Source organism: Sciurus carolinensis, chromosome 5 (genome assembly GCF_902686445.1).
Source record: "Sciurus carolinensis chromosome 5, mSciCar1.2, whole genome shotgun sequence".
Lineage (NCBI taxonomy): Eukaryota > Metazoa > Chordata > Mammalia > Rodentia > Sciuridae > Sciurus > Sciurus carolinensis.
In genome coordinates, this window is record NC_062217.1 from 172121152 (window position 1) to 172127151 (window position 6000).

Sequence of the window (6000 nt, forward strand, 5' to 3'; positions counted from 1 at the left end):
GGCTGCCTGCCATGAAGAGACGAGCAGGGTGCTGGTGATTTGGGAGGTCGTGGTGTTGCCTAACCAAACCAACCACCGGCCCATGATCTCTCTCCAAATGTAATACAGTTCAGAAAGTCCAGGAGGAAAAAGTATCCTTAGCTTATAAATACGGAATTTTATCTTTCAAGTCTATTTTAAAAGATAAAGTGCTAAAAATAAACACCGATAAGAGCTGGCACATCCGTGCTGTTCCATATAAGAATCCCAACACTATCTTCGGCATCTCCAGTTTAGACTGTGCATTTGCTACCACGTTGGAAAGAAATACTTTTTTAAAATTAAATTTTGCAATGGGGGTAAAATATAGTTTGACAACCAATGGAGCTTTTAGAAAATTGAGTGGCAAACAAATATGTAGGCCTGGTGTATCACAGCTGCATGATTACTAGGAATTGGTGGAAAGCTGCAATTTTTTTAACACCGGATTTTTCTGTTAAAATTGAGAAAAACTTTTAAGAAGATTTTTCATTTTTTGGTTTGCCTAAACATCAATTTTTTGGTGTTTAAAGATTAGCCATTCCAAGTTTTAGAACACTAATAATTAATAGTACATGAGAAAAAAACATATTTACAAACAATCCCAGTAGCACAGTGTGTTTAGAAATTGGTGGAGTCAGATGCCAAAAGGAATTCATTCCTCCTCCACAACAGTTCATGTGTCTGGGTATGTGTTCAAGGTGGGGGACCCACACAGATGTAGTGTGCGGGCTCTGGGACAGTCAGCTGCAGGCTTAAGAGGCGTTTTCCCATAAGGAAGAAACTGCTGAAATCTGGCAAGCAGAGCAAAGTAGGGTGCGATCACTGTGTAGCCTCGTGCCCTTTCTTGGGCTTGGGTGAGGGTGAGCTTGGTCCATAAAGCAGGCTGCATGCCTGGGGCCCACTTCCTCAGCAGGGCACAGCCACCAGGAGGTCAGGAGGGTGAATCCCCTGGCTTGGGACCCCACTGAGACCCTCAAGTCCCACTTTCTTTACCATTTTCTGCTTTTGCTGCCTCTGAAATCATGAAGACTATAAGGAATTCCAAATTATTCTAAGGTAATTGTGAGCCTTTGACAAAAAGAGCCCCTGAGCTGTGCATTGTGGGCCCATGATGGTAGCCACTGCCACAACCTTGTCTCAGTTGGAGAAATCATCTCAGTGGGGTTGAGTCATTCCACATATGGAAATGAATCCCAGAATTCAGAGGGAAACAGCAATTAAGAAGTGCTGGTATTGGGCAATTCAGAATTCCATCCTTTGACAAACAGCAGTGGTGATTTTCAGGTAATTGAAAACAAAGAGCATAATAAAGTTAATTGTAATCTTCCCTGGACATTGAGTGAAGAAAAACACCCACGCAAGAAGAGCCATGCATAACGAAGACTCGAACTTCCTTAAAAGGTGAAAACATGATGTAGTGTTTTAAAAGTGAAACTTGGGCTTCAAAATAGGAGTTTACCTTTTGCATATCCATCAAACATTGAGTGTTTGTTTATAATGAACATAAAGTTTTGCATTTTAGCAATGCTCCCTTGGCATATTAATCAACTTTCAATCTTTTAATTTCCTAAAGTATTTCCAGTACAATCAAGAGGCATTTGTCATTCAGGGTTATGACATTGCAGTAATTGCTGTAACTTCAGTGAAAGAAAGTGAAGGTCATCCCCATTTTATAGATAGCAGACTGCAATCAGAGGGCTAAGTTACCTGCAGAGGTTCATCTGGAAGGAGCTACAAAGGACTCCTGACACTCACAGCCTTCATGTGGCCCATATGCAGAAATGCACCTGCATGTGTGCGTGTGTGCATACACACACACACACACACACTCACTCACTCACACACACACACACACACCACAGAGCTCTGACCTGGTCAGGACCTCAGGGGAGAAGTCATTGATGATAGCACCCGCCTTGATACCCCATGGCAGAGTACTTTCTAACTCTACTTTGAGAATACCACATTTGTATTCAGGGTTTGACAGGGTGGGAGAGGAACACATGGAAACATGGAATGAAATAGCAGCTGAATCCCATCCATCCTAATAAAATGCTACAAATTCAATACTCTTTTGGAGTCCCAACTGTGAAACCAGCTTTGCACTCCTGCAGCGAGGGACCAGGGTCCACTGCTGTCCTCACCGCGCCTCCTTCCACTGGCTGAGACAAAGGAACGGGCAAGATCAGGCTGGATGGTGGCAATCTGATTCCAGAATGAGGACTCTGATCAAGCTGATAAACCATCTCACTGCAAACACACAAGTCCAAGTGCCTCTGGGTCCTTAACGTGCAACTGGCTTTGTTCGCCACGACAGCCAGCCAATTGCTTTCTCAGTTTCTCGTCACTGTGGCATGATCCAGGTGGGCACTTGAGCACAGCCCCTGGTTACCCTGCCCACTTCTCCAGAGCAGCAGTTAGGGACATTAACCTGAGCCTGTCCTCTTAATTGTAAGACCTGTCATCTGTTGGTGACAGGAAGGAGCTGGTCCTTCCCCGGGCTCCTGGGTGTGATTCCTTTGGTGCATACTGGCGTCCATGGGTTACAGTTTGGGGACTATTTTTTTTTTTTTTTTTTTTTTTTTTTGGTACCAAGGATTGAACCCAGGGGTGCTTAACCACTGAGTCACATCCTCAGCTCTTATTTTTTAAATATGTTTATCTAGAGACAGGGTCTTGCTGAGTCACTTAGTGCCTTGCTAAGTTGCTTTGGCTGGCTTTGAACTCACCATTCTCCTGCCTCAGCCTCCCAAGCCACTGGGATTACAGGTGTGGACCACTGCACCTGGCCTGGGGGCTCTTTCAATGCCATTTAAATCTGCTAAGAGTGTTATGCAAGACTGACCGCTGGACACTTCAGCAAACTGATTTCTTTAGTCAGCTTTCATCAGTGTCTAAGCAAAGCATCAGAACTATCCTCAACTTCACTCAGTTCATGGAGGAAAAGAGAACAGTGCATTAAGCTGGACCATCACACACACGCGCGTGCACACACACACACACACACACACACGTGTTCAGAGTTGTATCCCTGCTTTAATCCAAAGAAAATTTACCCCTGGATCGTGAAGGCTCTCTCTGCCTCTGGGAGTCAAGAATCACACTGTCAGACACGCTAACCACCAAGGAGTCCGGAGTGCTGCCAGATGGTTAGTGTACATTTCATGGTCTTCTCAACCCAACCAATCGAGTATTATTTCCCCCATTTTACTGGTGCAGAAACTGAGGTTCCGATCAGAGAACTTGTTTCTCTGAGGCAACAGGTAATGCTAAGCGGAGTTGGTGGGAACCACCCCATGTGGGAGGAGCTGCCTGCCTTCCTGCTCAGTAGCATCCGTGGTGCAAGCAGCATCGACAGGGAGAATGGCTGAATGAGTGAACCAACCAGGCACGTGTGAGTGAGTGAGTGCGGTGTGCCCTAGGCTTTCCCACCCCAGGCTCCTGTGTGGTCAAGTCGTCTTTACAGGGGCCAGGCCTTAGGCTGGACCCCAGAGACAGTGAACGACCGAGGCCTGCATCAGGTGCTGAGGAGCTCCCTGTGCTGCGGGCTGTGTGCCATGCTGGGGGACCCAGGGGGCGTGGAGCTGCACAGCTGACCCTGAGGAGAGGCCAGCAGGTCGGGTCCGGCTGGGTAAGCTCCCCTGGGAACAAGAAAGCAGACGTAAGATGGGGAGTCAGGTCGTGGAGATCCCGGCCCGCTTTGCAGAGCAGCTCGATAGGAGGACTTTATCTGAGGCGTTTCCCAATCTACCTTCCCCTCCACCTCGGTGCTGCTTGATCTAAACGCCCTTGCCCAGGAGGGGACAGGGTGTAGCTCCGCAGCAGTCAGGGAGGATTTGAGGAGAGCAGTTCCATCATGCCCCAGGTCCACGGCGCCTGGGCTCACCGGGACTGAAAGACAGGAGGCTCGTGAGTGCGTGCGACAGGTGGTTTATGGCGCTCTGGAAGCGCTGAGGAGCCTGCCTGTCTCCAGGCCCCTAATTGTGCGGCAATCCATCACGGGCACTCAGGCCTCGCCCTGCACGCACCAGTGCTTGGGAGCTGCCTGCGGCGCACATTAGCTTCAGCACCTGAGCCAGACAGCTGGGGACCCTTTGACTGTACCTCGCCTTGCTGGGCAGGGGCCACTTTACTCCAAGAAGCCTCGGGGCAGGTCAGGTTGGGGGAGACCATCTTCTGGAGTGAGTAGAATTAATACTTTAATGAAAGGTTTCTGTTTCAGGATCTTGGAAACAGTGCGCCTTGGTTCTTCAAGTTCCCTTTGTGATCCTGAGTGGGGAGGACCGTCTGCCTGCTTTATGTACGTTCTGTTCTCTGATTTCTTATTTTCCACTTTTTGCTAAAAAGAATAGATCACTTTATATATTTTTAATTGAGGGAAATTAAAAGCAACTTGGTATGTCATTTTAACAATGCAACATATAAGAAAGAAATCACAAGGGACATAAAGAGGAACTTTTAAAGAATCATTTTCTATGCAGTACTTAAGAGATTTATTACCCTTTAAAAATTTTGGTGACTCACTGTTGTTTTAATTTTTTCTATAATGTCCTGATTAATATAGTTAATACATGAACAAAATTATAAGAAACATAAAGATATAAAAATCTACAACAGTAATTTTTTTACTAACGAAATTGTTTTCTTCATCATTGGAAGGAATACTTTCATTTTCAGTCTTTGTATAAATCTTAGTACATAAGCATACCTGGGCATTCATTTCAGAAACAAATTAAAATGAGATTTATAGCAGGAAAGAGCCGTATGTTTCAGGTAACCAGCAAGATGAATGTTTCCACATTCTGACCTGTTGGGAGGGACCCCAGTGTTGATCTCAGATTTCACAGGGGCTCATTCATATGGCAAAGTTCCCTCCACAGCCTCCTGGGGCATCTGCAGTAAAGAGTCTTTTAACAGAACCCAGTGTGGTGATAAGTCATTGCTGAGACCCTGCATCCCGTGCACCATCCAGCAGTCCAGTCTTTGAGTAAAGCAGACCTAGAGCTGGGGCTTTGGGGGAGGGTCATGCCCAGTTTAGAGGCGAAAGTGTCATCTTTTATAAATGTTCTTGCAAGACAGACTGAATGAAATCACTAAGATGGAGCAAAGTGTGAAGCTGGGGTTTGCAGCAGGCACACCAACCCCACGGTTAAAATGACCCCATCTGAGGTGCAGCAGACCAGCTTGGGAAGTGTTGGGGTGACGATGAGGTTTATAAAGTGCCTACTAAGAGCAGGGGCTTTTAAACCAGTGAGTTCCATTAAATGCTAGTAGTTATTGTGGGTGCTCTTAGCTTAGCTTTAAAATGAGAAAACTACAGCCAGGAGAGCTCAGGTGACTTACCCCAGGCAAGATACCAAAACTTAAAGCCACCTGGTCTGACCCCAAAGTCCACACTTCTCCCATGGTCTGCACTGCCTTCTATGCAGTGAGTGGCTGAGACACACGGGTCCTAAACTCTCTAGGGAACTGAACCCTTCACATTCAATTCCTATGAAAGATCAGACACAGACAGAGTCTACTTTGGACTTGATTATCAGAGAAAATACCTTAGTAGTTAAGATTTAAAAAACATAAATATGAGTAATTTTGTTCTTTTTTATAAAAATATAACCAAGTAGGTAGAATTTTTAAAATTAAGGGAGGCCACTAAATTAATACAATCTATAGTTTTCCAAACAGAGGAGAGGAAACGAGAATTTGCTGCCAGAAATAATTTAAAATTATTTATCAAGTTTTATGCCTGACCTCAGATGGCTCAGGAGCTGGGAGGGTTCCTATGTAGTTCAATGATTAAAACAAAGTTCAGAAGAAGAATGTTTCACAGCACGTGAAATTAAAACTCCAACTCCATCGGGGTAGCTTTGCAGGATCACAGCATGCTGTGCACTGACGTGCCCTCCAGAGCTGCTGTGGCACTCCACAGAGAGCTGAGCAGCTTCGTCAGACCAACGTGGCTCTTTGGGGCCACACACCCTG